Source organism: Mus caroli, unplaced genomic scaffold (assembly GCF_978045245.1).
Source record: "Mus caroli unplaced genomic scaffold, Mus_caroli_1 scaffold_8, whole genome shotgun sequence".
Taxonomy (NCBI): domain Eukaryota; kingdom Metazoa; phylum Chordata; class Mammalia; order Rodentia; family Muridae; genus Mus; species Mus caroli.
Window position 1 is genome coordinate 126,349,308 of NW_028227263.1, and position 23,223 is coordinate 126,372,530.

The window sequence follows — 23,223 nt, forward strand, 5'->3', positions numbered from 1 at the left end:
CACTAAGTGAATTTTGACCTGTTCTTCAATGCACATCCCCAACATGCTTATAAAAGTGATGGCAACTATCATTTCATCCATTTATAAATTTTGTTCCTCATTATCAGAAATAATATTATGATAAACTGTATTTTACCAACATAGGCCATATTATTATATATCAAAAACACCTAAAGAAAAATAAACACCAAAATATCTGTGGCAAATTTCATGTTCATATAAAATTCTCATAAAACTGAAGAAAAGAAACACATAGCCAGCAAAGCAGGCATAAAGTTTGGCTTTTACATGTAGATGAAGTCTCCCAGGCAATGGACATTTGAAATTACCACAATTTGACCCAATAACTTCTTAATGCAGAAGACTCTTTTGTGGTTTGATGAACATCTAACTTAAAAATTTCAATTACCCAAAGAGTTTACGAAACCACTATAATTATATTTAGGTTTATTTTCACAAAGAACCTTCAGGTATCGCTGGGATTAGCATTACAACAGGATAAATATGTAAATATATCCCAAGAAGTATTCTTGTGACTAGATTTTTTTACTATAGCTCTCCATTTTTTGTTTGTTTACTTGTGTTTTGTGTTTTGTTTTGTTTTTCATTTTTAATAAATATTTTCATTATTTACATTTCAAATGTTATCCCGTTTCCTGCTTTCCCTTCCAAAAACCCCCTATCATATCACCTCTTGCCCTACTTCTATGAGGGTATTCCCCCACCCACCCACCCACCCACGCACAGTTCCCCATCCTGGCATTCGTCTACACTGGGATATCAAGCCTTCACAGGACCAAGGGCCTCTTATACCACTGATGTCCAACAAGGCCATCCTCTGCTACTTATGTGGCTGGAGCCATGGGTCCCTCCATGTGTACTCTTTGGTTGGTGGTTTAGTCCCTGGAAACTCTGGGGGTACTGGTGAGTTTATATTGTTGTTCCTCTTATGGTACTGCAACCCCCTTCAGCTCCTTCAGTCCTTTCTCCAGCTCCTCCACTGGGAACCCCATGATCAGTCCAATGGTTGGCTGTGAATATCCACCTCTATATTTCTCAGGCTCTGGAAGAGCCACTCAAGAAGCAGCTATATCAGGCTCCTGTCAGCAAGGAATTGTTGGCATTGAAAATAGTGTCTGGGTTTGGTAACTGTATGTGGGATGAATCCCCAGTTGGGACAGTCTCTAAATGGCCTTTCCTTCAGTCTCTGCTCCATACTTTGTCTCTGTATCTCCTCCCATGGGTATTTTCTTTTCTTCTAAGAAGAAATGGAAGTATCTTTGATCTTCCTTCTTCTTAAGATTCACATGCTATATAAGTTGTATCTTGGGTATACCAAGCATTGTGGCTAATATCCACCTATCAATGAGTGCATACTATGTGTATTCTTTTGTGATTGAGTTACCTCACTCATGATGATATTTTCTACTTCCATCCATTTGCCTAAGAATTTCATGAAGTCATAATTTTTAATAGCTGAGTAGTACTCCATTGTGTAAATGTACCATGTTTTCCATATCCATTCCTCTGTTGAAAGACATGTGGGTTCTTTAGAGCTTCTGGCTATTATAAATAAGGCTGCTATGAATATAGTGGAGAATGTGTCCTTTTTGTATGTTGAAGCATCTTCTGGGTATATGTCCAGTAGAAGAATTGCTGGATCTTCTAGTACAACTATGCGTAATCTGAGGAACTGCCAGACTGATTTCCAGAATGGTTGTACCAGCTTGCAATCCCACCAACAATGGAGGAGTGTTCTGCTTTCTCCACATCCTTGCCAGTGTCTGCTGTCACCTGAGTTTTTGATCTTAACCATTCTGACTGGTGTGAGGTGGAATGTCAGGGTTGTTTTGATTTACATTTCCCTGATGAATAAGGATGTTAAACATTTCTTTAGGTGCTTCTCAGCCATTCAGTATTCCTCAGATGAGAATTCTTTGTTTGGCTCTGTACCTCATTTTTTTAACTTTGTTTGTTGGGTATTTTCCTCGTTTTCATTTCCAGTGCTATACCAAAAGTCCCCAATACCCTGCTCCCTACCCCCCCCATACACCCACTCACACTTCTTGGCCCTGGCTTTCCCCTGTACTGAGGCATCTAAAGTTTGCAAGACCAATGGGCCTCTCTTTCCAATGATGGTCAACTAGGCCATCTTCTGATACATATGCAGCTAGAGACACGAGCTCTGGGGGGTATTGGTTAGTTCATATTGTTGTTCCACCTATAGGGTTGCAGACCCCTTTTGCTCGTTGGGTACTTTCTCTAGCTCCTCCATCGGGGCCCTGTGATCCATCCAATAGCTGACTGTGAGCATCCACTTCTGTGTTTGCTAGGCCCGAGCATAGCCTCACAAGAGACAGCTATATCTGGGTCCTTTCAGCAAAATCTTGCCAGTGTATGCAATGCTGTCAGCGATTGGAGGCTGATTATGGGATGGATCCCTGGTCTGTACCCCATTTTTATATGGTTATTTGGTTCTCTGGACTCTAACTTCTTGTGGTTTTATATATATATATATACTGAATATTAGCCCTCTGTTGGATGTAGGCTTGGTAAACCAATTTCTTTGTTGTTGTTTTGTCCTGTTGATAGTGTCCTTTGCCTTACAGAAGCTTTGCAACTTTATGAGGTCCCATTTGTCAATTCTTGATCTTAGAGCATAAGCTATTAGTGTTGTGTTCAGGAAATTTTCCTGTAACCATATCTTTGAGGCTTTTCCCCACTTTCTTTTCTATTAGTTTCAGTGTATTTGATTTTATGTGGAGGTCCTTGATCCTCTTGGACTGAAGCTTTGTACAAGTGGAGCCTCCCCACATCCAGCCTGGAACCTGCTGGCTCAGGGGTGGAGTTTCCTGCTCATTCGTTCTGCCACACCTACTGCTGGACCATGCCGCTTTGCCACTTGGAGCCACACACGTGCCCACCCTGTTACTTGATCCCAAGATTGTTTGGCGGGAAATCGGGTTCCCTCCCCCTGCCTTTATAACTGAGTGTCTGAACAAGTAAAATTGAGCTTTGATCAGAATGCCTGTCTTAGCTACATTTCTTTCTCTTACTGCCTAGCCCCTCTTCTCTTCCAGGTTTCCAAAATGCCTTTCCAGGCTAGAACCCAGGTTGTGATCTGCTGGCCGGACACAACATTTGGCGAACCAACGCGGGACTGAGAAACAGCAAAGGATTTTTGGAAGAGGCACTGCTGGTTTGGAGCTCCATGGAATAATTAAAGGATAAAGGAAATTCATACCTGAGAAGGTATGGGCTAAGCTGAGACAGCGTTAAACCCGAGCGTTGGTTCACTTAGGTTCAGCAGTGAAGCTTAAGAGGAGCTGGGCACAGGTGGTAGGCCGTGGCTCGCAAAAGCTACATTTTTAGGCATGAGAAAGGAAAGGGTTTATTAAAAGGAAATTAATAATCAGGCGGATTGCCGCAGTTATAAAAACTGCATCATGAGGGAGGAAATTGTCCCAAAAAGCAGAGAGAAATTTCAGGAGTGCCATACTTCGTTCTCTCTGGGCCTTATAGCAGGAGTACTCTGTCCCCTTTTTGTGTCTTGTTTAATGTCTGGTGCACCAATCTGTTCTCGTGTTCAATTCATGTATGTTCGTGTCCAGTCTGTATGAATGAATGTTCTATGTTTTATGTTGGATAATAAAGATAGTATAAAAAACTTTATCTGCAAAGCCGAGAGCTGCCACGTGCTTCAGCCAAGAACCAGACACGTGGCAGAAGGGCCCCTGCTGGAAAAACTGTTCGTTTTAGGAAAAAGGGGCTTGTGCACAGCCTCTTAGTTCGGAGTAAAAAATCTGATAAATGGTTCATGATTAATGTGTTTGACAATGGTAAAGTGCTTTTTTATTCTATGATTGTAGCTACAAAAATTAATATTCTCTGATTGGTCTAAAATTAACTGCTTCATTTGGTTCTTTTTTATTGAAAATGTGCTCTGCATGTTTTCACATTCAGCTCATAAGTTGTTGGTTAAGATTAATAATTGTTACATTGCTACAGATGGTTAGTGGTAAATTTGATAACTCAAGTTTAGAGTCCTTCCAACACGTGGCCTAAGTCAGGCCAAGAGGCTGGGTCTCTAAAGATATTTCTAGTTTAGATAATAATTAATGTGGTTCCTATCCTAAATAGTAAAATTTAAGATAAGATTTAAAGCAATGTCTCTTTATTAAAGCATTAAAGCTTGCTTTAATAGGTATTCATAGGTATTAATTGACATCTAAACTTCGTAATATGATAGTAATGCTTCTAATATTAATTTTAAAGATGATAAATTGTTTTAAACTTAGGTTTTGCTTTCCCAAGGTTGTAGGTATTATCCTAACCTTGCACAAGAAACTTAAAAATTATGGTTAAAACTGCCAGTGTTCCATTGACTGCAGCTTTCAGTTTGATTGCAAATTTAAGATTTTCTACTCACCCATATATTGTTAAGTAAGAAAATTATAAGAATAATCATCTTATGAGAGCACTCATACAGCTCACTTCATACAAAACTGTGACAGAGTTATCTAGTTATGTTTGTCTTTGTACATAGATTAGACCCTCAAACAATCAATTTGGGTATAGTTGCTGCCAGGCAGGAAACTGCAGTACAGGCAATTTTTTCACAACACTAAAGTTGTAAAGAACGTTTTAACTGTAAGTCATCTTAAGAAAGAGTATCAAGCTTTCGGCCGCCGCAGCCATCTTCCAGTAACTCGCCAAAATGACGAACACAAAGGGAAAGAGGAGAGGCACCCGGTATATGTTCTCTAGGCCTTTTAGGAAACATGGCATTGTTCCTTTGGCCACATACATGCGAATCTACAAGAAGGGTGATATTGTAGACATCAAGGGAATGGGCACTGTTCAAAAAGGAATGCCCCATAAGTGCTACCACGGCAAAACCGGAAGAGTCTACAATGTCACCCAGCATGCCGTGGGCATCATTGTCAACAAGCAGGTTAAGGGCAAAATTCTAGCCAAGAGGATCAATGTGCGGATTGAGCACATCAAGCACTCAAAGAGCAGGGACAGCTTCCTGAAGCGGGTAAAGGAGAACGACCAGAAGAAAAAGGAAGCCAAAGAGAAGGGCAACTGGGTGCAGCTGAAGCGCCAGTCTGCGCCACCCAGAGAAGCACACTTTGTGAGGACTAATGGAAAAGAGCCTGAGCTGTTGGAGCCCATTCCATACGAATTCATGGCCTAATTGTACACAAAGAAATAAAATACCAGCACCAGGAAAAAAAGAAAAAAAAGAAAAAGAAAGAGTATCAAAAATTAGAGGTGTAGACAGTTAAATTGTTCCTCTAGAATCGCTCCTTGTTACAGGAGGGCCGAGATACTCAGATTAAAAAATATTTTACGTTTGAGTCAATGCAGGGCTCTGGGCAGCCCCAGAGAGGCTTGTGGCCTTTCTTTTGTTTTGCAAACAGTGCCTGAGCAAGTTTTTCCCTGTGTTCAAGAAAATTTCTTTTTAACAGTGTTGCAGATCTATTCAGATGTTTAAAATAATACTTAAATTCAAAGATTTTTACTTCTAGTAAACTAGTAATCACTAGAAAATTTTGCCTCTAGGTATGGCTAATGTAACTTTACATTATGTAAGAAAAATTTTTATTGTTTCTGCTTCTATACAAGAAGCCAAGAGTTTTAATCTTTCAGTATATATTGTTTCCTAAGTGGAAAGTATTTTATGAACTAATGCTTCTCAAGGGAAGTTTACCTTAAATCCTTGCTCTCACCCAAAAGATTCAGAGACAGTGTCCTTTTATTACTTAAGGTTTTAGTCTACTACAAAAGGTTTTACAGAAAGTAAAGAAAGCTTTTATAATTGTTGTTAATTGGTAATTAAAAATTACTTGTGCCCAAGACAATTCTTTGACCAGAAAAAAACATTATTGTAAAGTCATTTTTCTCATCCTCCCAGCCGATCTTTGGCCCACGTGGGCTCAACTAGCTGCTGTGGGGCGGAGTCTTAAGACACACAGTTTCCCCTGTTCCAGCACAAATAATCTAGTTGTGTGCTGTGGATAGTGTTTTAAAATGCTGAACAATCAAACCTTAATTTGTATATTAATAGTTAATGCTATATCTCTGAGCTCATAATTGCTTGAAATTGTTCGTCCCTCAGATACTATTAATACTCAAATTTACAATTGCTTATGCATATTTCTAGTTAATAAATAAATCATGCACATGTGACTCTTAATAACTTTTCAAGCTTTCTAGTTACAACCGCTCCTTAAGAAAAATGATTGAAAGTGCAATTAGTCACTGCCCCTTTACAGCCAAGTATTTAAAATTGTGAAATTTTAAAACTTTAACTTCTTAAAAGACAAAAAAGAAAGAAATTGTATCCCCGTACATACTATTTAGTGCATTCCCATGCACACTATTTAAATCTTACCTTTATTTTCAAAATTTGAGATTAAAATGTCAAATTTAATAAATGCTTTATAGTATCTTAAAAGGATCTACTTATTGGCTTATAGATTGATCCTAAAACAGCTACCTTATTAGGAAAGGGAAAAACAGGTTCTCTCCACAGAACGCTGCAGAAGCATATTAGTAATTCGTGTGCCGAGCTGACAGGTAAGTTGACTCAGTGTCCTGATTAAAATAACTAAAAAACTAAATTAAATTCATGTCTTAGATCCATCTTGCTTGTCATTTTTCCAGTTTAGACTAGCTTCTAGCCTTTTAACTTTATGGCAATATTTCATCAGAGACTGTATATTCAGACTTAGTAAAATTAGTCATTTAATAGTCATAATGATTTTTCACTTTTCTTCAGTGTGACCAGCCATTCTAACTCAATCTTAGACTGGTCTAATATTCAGTCCAATATTAGAGATTCCTATATTCTAAATTACCTAGCAAAGTTAATTCAGAGCATATCCCCCAAGGTCACCAAAGGCTCACCTTGCCTTCACCTTATTTGTCCTAAACTTTTTGCAAACTGATACTAAAGGTCAGTCTGCAGCGGATCGCCATTGGCATCCAGTTACTTCTAATTCTTATGCATTGGTAAAATGGAAGGACCCCCTGACTAACGAATGGAAGGGTCCAGATCCGGTTCTAATTTGGGGAAGAGGCTCGGTTTGTATTTTTTCACCAGATGAAGATGGAGCACGGTGGCTGCCAGAGAGATTAATTCGTCAGATGAACACAAACTCTGACTCTTCTTGTAAGTATCATTCTGAAGACTAAAATTTCTTTTGTGCTTAGAATTCAGCTGGGAACGGAAGCTCTCAGAAACGCTGTTTTCCTCTGAGCCAACTCCCCTACAGGAAGCCGGAGAGTAGCCTTAGCTTTACAATTTGCAACTGAACAAAGTACCTGGACTTCCCCAAAAAAGAAAATTTACATTGCTACTTTCTCATTGTCTAGATCTCTTTCTTTTTTCAAGCAGGTTAATCAACATCCTCCAGCCGGACTGCTGCAGGCGTACATCCCCGCCCCCTAGAGAACAGGTGGCAACTGTTATCTTCTTTCCAAGGACATTCTAGCACGTGGCTTTCAATCTGAGATAGAATTTAGATTTACCAAGAGGGCTAGAAAAGTAGAAATTTCAAATATTAATAGAGATTGGTTTTTATTTTGATAGAGACAGGCTTAGTCCCTTAGCTGGCCTCTGGCTTTTCACCCTTGCTGTTACTGCAAGCTGTCCTTAGTTCCTCAGGCTATGGGAATAACAGGGATGAGGAGGAAAGACTTCCAGCTCCTATTTTAGCCACAAATCGTGGTGTTACTAATGACATAATTCTTGCCTAGGCATTGCTAAATCTGAGGTTGACAATTCTCCTTTAGGAGCTGCACAGTACTCAGAACTATCCATACTGGTTCGTGATTATACGAATACAGTAGGGGTACTGCTTGGTGCAGAGAACTACTGCGGGGGAAGGTCCAGCTTGACCGTTTCTGAGTTCCCTGTGCAACATACCTGATTTAAAATGGAGGTTGGTATCTGATTCCAGCTAAAAAACAAAAAATACCTAAGGCTCTGCCTCCCCCTCCCCAAAAGATACCAAGAGCCACAGGTGTGGGTCGTGATAGCACCCACGGGAGGAATCGGGTCAATGTCCACCCAAGCCAAGGTTAAAAGCCCACTCATCTACGGATGAGAAAATCATTTGATCACCTCAGTTAAGCGTTGCCTTATTAAACTTAATTAATAGGGGGAGAGAGGTTGGAGACCGTACTATTGAAAGGGCAAGCCCTTCACTGCCTCCCACCCAAATTTAAAAAGCCAATTGGACTTGTACTACGGAGACGGTCATCATACCCCTTCTCCCTGTTTCCCCCCTGGCATCCAAAATTGCGGAGGAATATCAACTCAGTGTTATTCTTAATAGAGTCAGTTCAATTTTGTTTAGCCAGGGTTCCAATGCCCTACTTAAAAATTCAACTAGGAAGTTACCTGTTCAGCACTAATTAGCATTATAAGTCAGAGCCTACAGCTCAAGGCCTTTCTATTGTTTATTAGGATAGAAAGGACAGTCTTAGCCAGATACAGTTTACCATAAGAAAAGTTAGGGAATCCCACGGAAACAGGTTTTTTCTTTAGCCCAAAGAATTCAGGCAGAACTATTGAGCATAAATAAATTTTTTTGCCTCAGGCCAGCCTTTTTTTTTTCTTTTTGTTATCAAAAGGGAGGAGATGTAGCCTCCCCACCCCGAGCCTGGAACCTGCTGGCTCAGGGGTGGAGTTTCCTGCTCATTCATTCTGCCATGCCTACTGCTGGACCATGCCGCTTTGCCACTTGGAGTCACACACGTGCCCACCCTGTTACTTGATCCCGAGATTGTTTGGTGGGAAATCGGGTTCCCTCCCCCTGCCTTTATAACTGAGTGTCTGAACAAGTAAAATTGAGCTTTGATCAGAATGCCTGTCTTAGCTACATTTCTTTCTCTCGCCGCCTAGCCCCTCTTCTCTTCCAGGTTTCCAAAATGCCTTTCCAGGCTAGAACCCAGGTTGTGATCTGCTGGCCGGACACAACATACAAGGAGATAAGACTGGATTGATTTTCATTCTTCCACATGGTAACCCCAAGTTGAACTGAGAGAACCTAGCGGGGAAACCCCCACTCCAGTCCTGAGTCAGCGCGCACCCAAGGAATCACGAGAGCCCATCTTGATACAAACACACGAGGCAGTTTAATGAACAGAGCTCTGGGCTGACACATCTCACGCAGGAGACAGGGGAGTCGACCCTAAGGCTCAAAAGTTAGGAGGTTTTATAGGAAAGGAGTGCGGGATAGGGGAAATTGGCACAGTTACACATAAGTGGGCAGTTTAAACATCAGCAAGCAGTATGTGACAGTAACTCTAAAGGGAGGGTGTTTATCTTGGAGGGCGGGGCATCTGCTAAGCTCAAACCATATCAGCAGGTGGCCCATTACTCATCTGAGCTTGTCCTGAGATTGTACTTGTATGACTTTCTTATCTCAAAGACTAGTTGGTTCCTGGGATGATTTTACAGCCTTTGTGTCGGCCCGACTCTCTTATCTTTATGGCTTTAAGTCTGTAAACCTTCTGACTAGGGCCTGGAAGCCTTGAATTTAATTTTCTTTCTTTCATTACCCTCTTCTTCAACTAAATAATTCAAATCTTAGAATTTTAAAGGTCTGTATCCTCATGTGGAAGGTAGGAATCATATTCCTCTTCTATCCTAATTATAGGTTGATATTGATGTTGGAGCACCATAAGCTGCACTGCATTCTCCCTACTCTTAACAAAAGCAATTCCCTTATTTATTAAGCAGGGGACAAAGATCAAAACCAAACATATAGTAATAATTGGTCCGGCTAAAGTGGAAAGTAAAGTGGTCATCCACGGAGATTTAGAGTACCACGACTCGAACCATGCCCGTTGAGCTTCTCGATCTCGCTTTCTCCTTTTCAGTCTTTCCCTTAATTCCTGCATAGAATCTCTGACTACTCCCGCATGGTCCACATAAAAGCAGCATTCTTCTTTTAAGGCTGCACATAGTCCACCTTCCCTTAAAAACAATAAATCTAAACCTCTTCTGTTTTGTAATACTACTTCTGACAGGGAGGTCAATGATTTCTCTAATGCATCAACAGATTTTTCTAGCATGCTTAAATCTTCATTTATAGCTTCTCTTAAGGACTGAATTCCTTGTCTACCCTCAATCAAGGCTGCTATGCCCATTCCTACTCCTGCTGTGAGACTGACCGCCATTAACTTAGCTAGGGTAATGGAGACTGGACCTGCTTTCAACCTCTTACTGATATGTTCATCTTCCAGGCAGGAGGCAGGATAATAATACATGCAAGGTAGAAGCTGAACCATGACACAGAAATCACGAGAGGGGTCCAAGACACTAGTTGATACACATGGGGTGATCCTTGTGTTACAGGCCCACCAACTGACTGGATATGGCACAAGGTAATAGTTGGTATTTGTCCTGGATACAGAATGAGTCCGACCGCATAGGTGTTGGTGGGAAGGAAGAGGTGTCCCTATGCAGAGACCAGGGATCCTCCCTGACACTTCAGTCAGGGTTAATTTCTTTCCTGTTCCCCATGAGTAGGAGGCATGACTACTGGTTTTATTAAAATCTCCATTAAAAGCAACCCCTTCGTAGTAGGGAGGGCCAGAGGATAGGCATAACCAGCAGTTAGTAGTGGTGTCCGGATCCGAGCTGTTAAGGGCATAAAAGGCTCCTCTAATCAGATTGAACAATCTCTGTTTCATCAAGGGATCTGGAGGGATTGTGGTCGGGTAATCTTGGGGGGTGGCAACCTTGGGAAGGGGAGTCCTCAATTATCGGAGCCGGGGGTTTGGGTTTGCCAGGGAGGCCCGGTTCTGGAAGAACCTTGTTAGGTCCTATGGGCACTGGGGATGGACTCTCCACAGTTAAGTTGATTTTGAAAATCAACCCAGGATCTTTCCCTGTGGCATCCAATCGCAGATCCCAATTATTTCCCCTAAGCCAGCTCTGATGATCTCGTTTCCCTTTGACACTGAATTTTATAAGTATGTGGTTGCAATAATTACCTTTACAGGGTCCATTAGGGCTGTTGCTGTGGGCACACACGTTCTCAGGGTATTTAGTCCCATCTCTCTCACCTTGATTTGGCTTGTCAAACTGCTGCCCCTTTTCACCATAATCAGGTCCCAGGTAGGGGTAGGATTCGAGTAAGCCACTCCTGTGGTTTCACAACCCCATGCAACACAATAAAAATCTGATACCCCACACTTATGCCAAAGCTTTCGGCTCTGGCCTTGGCCAGGGCAAACATAAAACTCTGCGGACCAGAGGATGGCAAGATAGAACTGCCCCAAGCACCCAAACGTGCTCCCTATCCTTTTCGGGACACACAATTTCTTAGGTGGAGGGTTATGGAGATCGTTATGGTCAAGGAGGTCCCAGGTAAGTGATCCCACTGCCAGCTTACAAATGTCAGGCATGAGGTCAGGCCACCAAGTCCACGGGGGGGGGGGGGGGGTTTGGGGGGTGTACTGAGGTGACTGACCAAACAATGTTCCCCTCTTCATTAAGCACTTCCAAAGTTTTCTGTGTTGGTGTATGAAGATTGGGGTCTGGGTTCTGAGCTGCGACGTAGGCTCAACTTAAAAGGATTATTAGTCTTTTCCAGGGTCCACTCATGTCAATTAGTCTCAGGGGGAGCCTTCTTAACGTGAGAAGCATGGACCCAAGTGGCGATTCCTTCTACCAAAATGGTGGTAGGTGTAGTCAATAGCACCAAGTAGGGTCCCTTTCACCATGGCTCAAGGTTCCCTGCTCGATGCCTTCTCACCAGGACAGTGTCTCCCAAGTCAAACTGATGTGGCACCTGCAAGTCGCCAGTGACATAGGTCTCTTTCAACTGCTCCCAGATTTCTTTCCTCACGGTTTTCAGGGTCTTCAGCTGGGGTAGAAGGCAAGATGAGGGAATGGAGGAAACATCAGGACAAGTTCTATTTTCTACACTCACATAGATGGGCGGGGGCACCCCAAACATTAGTTTGAAAGGTGTTAGACCTGAGGCTCCAGGGGTGTTTCAGACACGGAATAGGGCATAAGAGAGAAGGGCTGTACAATCATTCCTGCTGGTCTCTAAGGTCAATTTAGTCAAGGTCTATTTTAGAGTTCTATTCATTCTTTCTACCTGCCCTGAACTCTAGTATCTGTAAGCACAATGTAACTTCCAATTCAACCCCAGATGTCTGGCCAATCCCTGGCTTACCTGGGAGACGAAGGCAGGCCTGTTGTCTGACCCAAGTACCTTTGGTACCCTGAAACAAGGAAAGACTTCTTCAAGTATCTTCTTGTCCACAACATTAGGCGTTTCCCTCTTGTTGGGGAATGCTTCAGTCCACCCTGAAAAAGTATCTACAAAAACTAGAAGGTACTTATTTCCATAACGGGTTGGCTTGACCTCAGTGAAGTCAACCTCCCAGTAAGTCCCAGGCCTATCTCCTCATAAGCGTCTTCCACAGTGGTACTTGTTGGGCCCGACATTGGTGAGTGCACATGCTCGACAGTTCTTCACAAGTCTCCTACTGCCTTTTGTAGTCTAGGGATATGGTAAGGGTATCTATTTACTAGTTCTGTCATCCTTTTGAGTCCCACGTGAGTGAGGCGGTGTATACTAGCCAAATAGTCCAGCCCCTCTTCTTCTGTGAGGGTCCTTTTTTCTGTGTTCTCCTCAAACAGCTGGGGTGTGGTCTTAATTACCAAACTCATTGACCCCTGTGCTGCCTTTTTAGCCACCTGGTCTGCCATCCAATTTCCTTTATCTATTGGTCTGGCTCCCATTTGATGTCCTGGGCAATGGATGATCGCCACCTTACAGGGCAAGTGAACAGCTTCTAACAAGCTAAGAATTTCCTCTTTATTTTTTATGTCTTTCCCAGTGGATGTCAACAGTCCACACTGTCTGTAGATTGCCCTGTGAACATGGGCCACTGCAAAGACATATCGGCTGTCAGTATAAATGTTAATAGCCTTTCCCTCTGCTAGCCTTAAAGCCTGAGTAAGAGCAACAAGCTCTGCTCTTAGGGCAGATGTTCCTTCAGGCAGGCTGCTGGCCCAGATAACCGACTTCCCATCCACTACCGCTGCCCCAACGTTGCACTTACCTTCTACAATGAAGCTGATTCCATCAGTGAACCATGTCACCGATCCAGGCCATGGTCGGTCAGTTAAGTCTGGGCCAGTTCCAGGTACTTCTGCAAGTATTTCTTCACATTGGTGTACCAGGGTTTCTTTAGCTTCAGGCAGTAAGGTGGTAGGGTTGAGAATGGCGGGTGGAGCAAAGGTTACCCGTTCAGTCAACAACAGGCTCTGGTAGTGAGTCATACGGGCGTTGGTCATCCAGCGGTCTGGTAGCTGTCGAATAATACTCTCGAGGACATGTGGGGCCACCACTGTCACATTTTGGCCCATAATCAGTTTATCAGCATCCTTCACCAACACAGCTGTGGCTGCTATTGCCTGCAAACAGGAGGGCCATCTGCTAGCCATGGAGTCCAGTTTCTTTGACAGATAGGCTACCGGACACTTCCAGCATCCTAGGGTTTGAGTGAGGACCCCTCTGGCTACTCCATTTCTCTCATCGATGAAAAGGGTGAAAGGCTTGTTTAAATCAGGCAGTGCTAAGGCAGGGACCTGTAGCAGTGCCATTTTGAAAGTCTCAAAAGCCAATTGATGTTCCTTAGTTCAAATGAACTCTCCCTTCTCTTTTGTTAGGGGGTATAATGGGGCTGCCAAATTAGTGAACCCTGGGATCCAGAGTCTACAGAATCCCACAGTCCCCAGGAATTCTCTTACCTAACGAGGGGTGGTTGGGGTCAGGATCTGTGTCACTGTCCTCTAAATAGCTTCGGTGAGCCATCGTTGTCCATTCTTCAGGGTGTATCCCAGGTAAGTCACCTCAGTCCGGCATACCTGTGCCTTTTTAGCCGAAGCCTGGTACCCCAACTCACCTAACTAGGCCATGATTCTCTGAGTCCCAAGTTCACACTCCTCGCATGTTTCTGCAGCCACCAGAAGGTCATCTACATATTGCAAAAGAGTACCTGGGGGATTGTTGGCCAAGAAAGAGGCAAGATCACGATGTAGAGCTTCATCAAACAAGGTGGGGGAATTCTTGAATCCCTGCAGCAGTCTCATCCATGTGAGCTACCTGGTCCTTCCATTCTCTGGGTCTTGCCATTCAAAAGCAAACAAGGGCTGGCTATTAGGGTGTAGTCTCAGGCAAAAGAAACTGTCTTTGAGATCGAAGACCATATACCAGGTCCGTTCGGGTAGAAGCGTGCTCAGTAGGTTGTAAAGGATTGGGCACTGTGGGATGGATATCCTGAACTCTTTTGTTTAACTCTCTGAGATCCTGTACAGGATGGTAGTAATCATCCCCGGTTTCTTTACTGGGAGTAGGGGAGTATTCCAAGGAGACTTGCAGGGCACTAGGATCCTTTGCTGGAGCAGTCTGTTGATATGGGGGCGTATACCCTCCTGAGCTTCCTTGCTCATGGGATACTGTCAGATCCCAATGGGAATGGCCCCAGACTTAAGCTCGATCACCACTGGGGGGGAGCTTGTCTTGCCAATCCCACTCCCCCCATTTCAGCCCAGGCTTGAGGAAATCGAGTGAGCCAGTCTTGTATTCCCTCAGGAGGTTCCATTTTACTCTGGTAAATCTGATACTCTTCCCCTAGTTATAAAGACAACACTAGGGTCTGGGGTGTCTTAGACCCCAAGGATAATTCTAGTCTGTAGGGGGCAAAATTTATTCGTGCCTTTAATTTGGTTAGTAAGTCTCTTCCCAGTAAGGGCATAGGGTACTCCAGAATAACCAAGAATGAGTGAGTTACTTGGCTTTTTCCAAGTTCCACTGTCTGGGAAGTGGTCAAAGGGTATGGCTTCTGCCCCATGGCCCCAATCACTAGCATCTTGTTTTTTATCTTACCTAGAGGTGTTTTAAGCACTGAATATTCTGCACCCATATCAACCAAGAAACTTATAGGGGTCCCCTCCACTTTTAATGTTACCCTAGGCTCAGGAAGGGGGGCCAAGCACTGTCTCCCCTAGTCTTCATTATCTCCAAGGGACAGTACTTTCGCTTCCTGTTTCTTTGGGGGGCATTTGCGAGCCCAGTGACCTTTGTCTTTGCAGCCCGCACATTAATCTTTTTCCAGGGACATTCTAAGTCTTCTGGATCTCCTTGGCCCCTGCCGTTTCTCATCTCCCAGGTCCCCTGACTGCCTATTCCTACCTCTTCTATCTCTACCTACCACTGTGGTCAGTATTCAAGTCAGAGTTGTGTTCCTGTTTCCTGTCTCTCCTATCCTCTTCTCTTCTCTCTTTCTTTTCTCTTTCCTCTTTCTCATCCTCTGTCTCTCTCTTATGACACACTTTCTCACCCTCTTTAACCACTTCTCTTATAGTATAGTCCTGTAATCCTTCTGACTAGGGCCTTGAAACCTTGAATTTAGTTTTCTTTCTTTTAGAACCAGCACCAATTGTTGAAAATGCTGTCTTTATTTCCACTGGATAGTTTTAGCACCTTTGTCAAAGATCAAGTGACCATAGATGTGTGGGTTCATGTTTTGTTTTCAATTCTATTACATTGATCTACCTTTCTGTCACTGTACCAATACCATGCAGTTTTTATCACTATTGCACTGTAGTACAGCTTGAGTTCAGTAATGGTGATTTCCCCCAGAAATTCTTTTATTGTTGAGAATAGTTTTTAATGTCCTTGGTTTGTTTGTTTGTTTGTTTATATTTGTGACTATTGTGAAAGATGTTGTCTCCCTTCTTTCTTTCTCAGCCTGTTTATCCTCTGAGTAGCAGAAGGACACTTATTTGTTTGAATTCATTTTTTTATCCAGCCACTTGGCTGAAGTTATCAGGTTTAGGAGTTCTCTGGTTGAATTTTTACAGTCACTTAAGTATACAATTACATCATCTGCAAATAGTGATATTTTTACTTCTTCCTTTCCAATTTGTATCCTTTTGAACTCCTTTTGTTGTCTAATTACTCTGGCTAGGACTTCCAGTACTGTATTGAACAAATAGAGAGAGAGAGAATGGAAAGCCACGTCTAGTCCCTGATTTTAGTGGGATTGTTTCTAGTTTCTCTCCATTTAGGTTGATGTTGACTACTGGTTTGCTGTATATTGTATTTACTATTTAGGTATGGGCCTTTAATTTCTGATCTTTCCAAGACTTTTTCATGATTCTGGGATCCTGGGATCCTAAGAATCTGGGTGTGTCAGAGCTCCTGAGAATCAAGCTGTCTCAGGAATCCAGAAATCCTGTTGTGAGCAATCTTGTGAGATCCTTTGATCTTGGATGTGTTAGAGCACCTGGGAGTTGAGCTACCTTTGGGTGTTGTTAAATTCTTAGATGAATACTACATCCACTCCAGTAGTGACTCACATAACAGGTCTAGAAGCCTCGAAGTGGTCCCAAGGCAAAGAGTTTCATGGAAACTTAGCCTCCTAGAACCCATAGCATGTATGCTCCAAACCTATCCCTGTGTTAGTCTGGTGTATGGATCTGTGTGCTCTCCTTCAATATTGTTTTATTATAAGTGCCTTTAAGGATTGATTTTGACATATAGCTAAGTTGGATTAGCCTCCACCAGTGTTCCAATATCCTAGGAAGTCCTTGAAGCCAACCCTGAGCTTGGAATTCAGTAAGAATGTTACCTATTGAGACATCCGGGTTCCGGGACCCCTCCGAGTGCATTCTGCACAGGCACCAGACATCTGGCCACCTTCCCTACCAGACATTAGGGATCCAACCGGCCCCGGAACGCTTTGCCTGAGCATCAGCTGCAGACATCCTGGTTCCGGGACCCCGCCAAGTGCATTCTGCACAGGTACCAGACATCCGGCCACCTTCCCTGCCAGAGGAAAGGGGTCTGAGTGGAGAGGGAGTGATTGCCTGAGCATCGGCAGCAGACATCTTAGTTCCGGGACCCCACCAAGTGTATTCTGCACAACCCCAGAGATTACCAGATGGCGAAAGGCAAACACAAGAATCCTACTAACAGAAATCAAAACCACTCACCATAATCAGAACGCAGCACTCCCACCCCACCTAGTCCTGGGCACCCCAACACAACCAAAAAGCTAGACCCGGATTTAAAAGCATATCTCATGATGATGTTAGAGGACATCAAGAAGAACTTTAATAACTCACTTAAAGAAATACAGGAGAACACTGCTAAAGAGTTACAAGTCCTTAAAGAAAAACAGGAAAACACAACCAAACAGGTACAAGTCCTCAAATAAAAACAGGAAAACACATCCAAACAGGTGATGAAAATGAACAAAACTATACTAGACCTAAAAAGGGAAGTATACACAATAAAGAAAACCCAAAGTGAGGCAACGCTGGAGATAGAAACCCTAGGAAAGAAATCTGGAACCATAGATGCAAGCATCGGCAACAGAATACAAGAGATGGAAGACAGAATCTCAGGTGCAGAAGATTCCATAGAGAACATCAGCACAACAATCAAAGAAAATACAAAACACAAAAGAATCCTAACTCGAAAAATGCAGGAAATACAGGACACAATGAGAAGACCAAACCTACAGATAATAGGAGTTGATGAGAATGAAGATTTTCAACTTAAAGGGCCAGCAAATATCAACAAAATTATAGAAGAAAACTTCCCAAACCTAAAGAAAGAGATGCCCGTGAACATACAAGAAGCCTACAGAGCTCCAAATAGACTGGACCAGAAAAGAAATTCCTCCGGACACATAATAATCAGAACAACAAATGCACTAAATAAGGATAGAATATTAAAAGCACCAAGGGAGAAAGGTCAAGTAACATAAAGGTCAAGGAAGCAGGCCTATCAGAATTACACCAGACTTTTCACCAGAGACTATGAAAGCCAGAAGAGCCTGGAAAGATGTTATACAGACACTAAGAGAACACAAGTGACAACCCAGGCTACTATACCCAGCCAAACTCTCAATTACCATAGATGGAGAACCCAAAGTATTCCATGACAAATCCAAATTCACACATTATCTTTCCACAAATCCAGCCCTTCAAAGAATAATAACAGAAAAGAAACAATACAAGGATGGAAATCACGCCTAGAAAAAGCAAGAAAGTAATCCCTCAACAACCCAAAGAGAAGACAGCCACAAGAACAAAATGCCAACTCTAACAACAAAAATAAAAGGAGCAACAATTACTTTTCCTTAATATCTCTTAATATTAATGGACTCAATTCCCCAATAAAAAGACATAGACTAACAGACTGGCTACACAAACAGGACCCAACATTCTGCTGCTTACAGGAAACCCATCACAGGGAAAAAGACAGACACTACCTCAGCGTGAGGGCTGGAAAACAATTTTCCAAGCAAATGGTCTGAAGAAACAAGCTGGAGTAGCCATTCTAATATCGAATAAAATCGATTTCCAACCCAATGTTATCAAAAAAGACAAGGAGGGGCACTTCATACTCATCAAAGGTAAAATCCTCCAAGAGGAATTCTCAATTCTGAATATCTATGCTCCAAATACAAGGGCAGCCACATTCATTAAAGAAACTTTAGTAAAGCTCAAAGCACACATTGCACCTCACACAATAATAATGGGAGACTTCAACACACCACTTTCATCAATGGACAGATCGTGGAAACAGAAATTAAACAGGGACACTAACATAAGTGAAACTAACATAAGTGAAACTTATGTTAGTGAAACTAACATAAGTTATGAAACAAATAGACTTAACAGATATCTACAGAACATTTTATCCTAAAACAAAAGGATATACCTTCTTCTCAGCACCTCACGGGACCTTCTCCAAAATTGACCATATAATTGGTCACAAAACAGGCCTCAACAGATACAATTTGAAATTGACCCATGCATCCTATCAGATCACCATGGACTAAGGCTGATCTTCAATAACAACATAAATAATGGAAAGCCAACATTCACGTAGAAACTGAACAACACTCTCCTCAAAGATACCTTGGTCAAGGAAGGAATAAAGAAAGAAATTAAAGACTTTTTAGAGTTTAATGAAAATGAAGCCACAACATACCCAAACCTATGGGACACAATGAAAGCATTTCTAAGAGGGAAACTCATAGCTATGAGTGATTGACAACAAATCTAAAAGCTCTAGAAAATAAGGAAGAAAATTCACCCAAGAGGAGTAGACATCAGGAAATAATCAAACTCGGGTGTGAAATCAACCAAGTCGAAACAAGAAAAACTATTCAAAGAATTAACCAAATGAGGAGTTGGTACTTTGAGAAAATCTACAAGATAGACAAACCCTTAGCTAGACTCACTAGAGTGCACAGGGAAAACATCCTAATTGACAAAATCAGAAATGAAAAGGGAGACATAACAACAGATCCTGGAGAAATCGAAAACACCATCAGATCCTTCTACAAAAGGCTATACTCAACAAAACTGGAAAACCTGGAGGAAATGGACAAATTTCTAGACAGATAGCAGGTACCAAAGTTAAATCAGGATCGAGTTAACGATCTAAACAATCCCATATGCCCTAAAGAAATAGAAGCAGTCATTAATAGTCTCCCAGTCAAACAAAGCCCAGGACCAGATGGGTTTAGGGCAGAGTTCTATCAGACCTTCAAAGAAAATCTAATTCCAGTTCTGCACAAACTATTCCACAAAATAGACGTAGAAGGAACTCTACTCAACTCATTCTATGAAGCCACAATTACTCTGATACCTAAACCACAAAAAGATCCAAAAAAGATAGAGAACTTCAGATCAATTTCCCTTATGAACATAGAGGCAAAAATCCTCAATAAAAATCTCTCTAACCGAATCCAAGAACACATTAAAGCAATCATCCATCCTGACCAAGTAGGTTTTATTCCAGGGATGCAGGGATGGTTTAATATACGGAAATCCATCAATGTAATCCATTATATAAACAAACTCAAAGACAAAAACCATATGATCATCTCATTAGATGCGGAAAAAGCATTCAACAAGATCCAACACCCATTCATGATAAGTCTTGGAAAGATCAGGAATTAAAGGCCCATACCTAAACATGATAAAAGCAATCTACAGCAAACCAGTAGCCGACATCAAAGTACATGGTGAGAAATTTGAAGCAATCCCACTAGAATCAGGGACTAGACAAGACTGTCCATTCTCTCCAAACCTATTCAATATTGTACTTGAAGTCCTAGCCAGAGCAATTCGACAACAAAATGAGATCAAGGGGATACAAATTGGAAAAGATGCAGTCAAAATATCACTTTTTACAGATGACATGATAGTATATATAAGACACCCTAAAAATTCCACCAGAGAACTCCTAAACCTCATAAACAGCTTCAGTGAAGTAGCTGGATATAAAATTAACTCAAACAAGTCAATGGCCTTTCTCTACACAAAGAATAAACAGGCTGAGAAAGAAATTAGGAAAACAACACCTTTCTCAATAGTCACAAATAATGTAAAATATCTTGGCGTGACTGTAACTAAGGAAGTGAAAGATCTGTATGATAAAAACTTCAACTCTCTGAAGAAAGAAATTAAAGATCTCAGAAGATAGAAAGATCTCCCATGTTCATGGATTGGCAAGATCAACATTGTAAAGATGGCTATCTTGCCAAAAGCAATCTACAGATTCAACGCAATCCTCATCAATTCTTCAACGAATTAGAAAGAGCAATCTGCAAATTCATCTGGAATAACAAAAAACCTAGGAGAGCAAAACCTCTTCTCAAGGATAAAAGAACCTCTGGTGGAATCACCATGCCTGACCTAAAGCTTTACTACAGAGCAATTGTGATAAAAACTGCATGGTACTGGTATAGTGAAAAACAAGTAGAACAATAGAATAGAATTCAAGACCCAGAAATGAACCCACACACCTATGGTCACTTGATCTTCGACAAGGGAGCTAAAACCATCCTGTGGAAAAAAGACAGCATTTTCAACAAATGGTGCTGGCACAACTGGTTGTTATCATGTAGAAGAATGCAAATTGATCCATTCCTATCTCCTTGTACTAAGGTCAAATCTAAGTGGATCAAGGAACTTCACATAAAACCAGAGACACTGAAACTTATAGAGGAGAAAGCGGGGAAAAGCCTTGAAGATATGGGCACAGGGGAAAAATTCCTGAATAGAACAGCAAAGGCTTGTGCTGTAAGATCGAGAATTGACAAATGGGACCCCATGAAACTACAAAGCTTCTGCAAGGCAAAAGACACCGTCAATAAGACAAAAAGACCACCAACACATTGGGAAAGGATCTTCACCTATCCTAAATCAGATAGGGGACTAATATCCAATATATATAAAGAACTCAAGAAGGTGAACTCCAGAAACTCAAATAACCCCATTAAAAATGGGGCTCAGAACTGAACAAAGAATTCTCACCTGAGGAATACCGAATGGCAGAGAAGCACCTGAAAAAATGTTCAACATCATTAATCATCAGGGAAATGCAAATCAAAACAACCCTGAGATTCCACCTCACACCAGTCAGAATGGCTAAATCAAAAATTCAGTTGACAGCAGATGCTGGCAAGGATGTGGAGAAAGAGGAACACTCCTCCATTGTTGGTGGGATTGCAAGCTTGTACAACCACTCTGGAAATCAGTCTGGCGGTTCCTCAGAAAATTGGACATAGTTCTACCGGAGGATCCAGCAATACATCTCCTGGGCATATATCCAGAAGATGTTCCAACCGGTAAGAAGGACACATGCTCCACTATGTTCATAGCAGCCTTATTTATAATAGCCAGAAACTGGAAAGAACTCAGATGCCCCTCAACAGAGGAATGGATACAGAAAATGTGGTACATTTACACAATGGAGTACTACTCAGCTATTAAAAAGAATGAATTTATGAAATTCCTAGCCAAATGGATGGACCTGGAGGGCATCATCCTGTGAGGTAACCCAATCACAAAAGAACTCAAATGATATGTACTCACTGATAAGTGGATATTAGCCCAAAACTTAGGATACCCAACATATAAGATACAATTTGCTAACGCATGAAACTCAAGAAGAATGAAGACCAAAGTGTGGACACTTTGCCCCTTCTTAGAATTGGGAACAAAACACCCATGGAAGGAGTTACAGAGACAAAGTTTGGAGCTGTGATGAAAGGATGGACCATCTAGAGACTGCCATATCCAGGGATTCATCCCATAATCAACTTCCAAACGCTGACACCATTGCATACACTAGCAAGATTTTGCTGAAAGGACCCAAATATAGCTGTCTCTTGTGAGACTATGTCGGGGCCTAGCAAACACAGAAGTGGATGCTCACAGTCAGCTATTGGATGGATCACAGGGCTCCCAATGGAGGAGCTAGAAAAAGTACCCAAGGAGCTAAAGGGATCTGCAACCCTATAGGTGGAACAACATTATGAACTAACCAGTACCCCAGAGCTCTTGACTCTAGCTGCATATGTATCAAAAGATGGCCTAGTCGGCCATCAATGGAAAGAGAGGCCCATTGGACTTGCAAACTTTATATGCCCCAATACAGGGGAATGTCAGGGCCAAAAGAATGGGAATGGGTGGGTAGGGAATTGGGGGGGGGGGTATGGGGGACTTTTGGGATAGCATTGGAAATGTAATTGAGGAAAATACGTAATAAAAATATTAAAAATTTAAAAAAGAAATGCAAATAAAGAAAAATCTAATTTTAAAAAAGAAAAGAAAGAAAAAGAGTTCAGTCAAAGCTTCATGTAACCTCCAGTTACAGACAGGAATATGCTGTATGACCACTTGTAGTTAAGTTCTTGCTTTGTAAGATACCAGGTCCCATACAGGGTACATCCCAAGTCTATACAAGGAATACCTTAGGATTGTAAAATGCTGGTAATTTCTCTTGATTCAAAGTCCCATGCCTGCATATTTTGTTATATATTTCTCTTGTAGAGCTATTTCCAAAAATCTTCAGTTAAAGATAGAACAAACAGTAGATTGATATATAAGTTTCCTTTTGTTCCTCTACACAGCAGCCATCACAGGGACAAGCCTTAGCATGTTTATCAACCATAAAGTCTACTGTGAGCAAAGACGATTGTCCCAGCTTCATCCTGCTTGGCCACTCCTTTTTTGTTGCATCAGAATCATCTGGCAGCATCCCACTTTTCCAAATGTATGGTAATGGGTTTTGTCCTTTCTTGCTTGGAATTAAACATGAGTTGTTTAAAATGATCCTTCATTTGAAGGAGGAATTTTCTGCC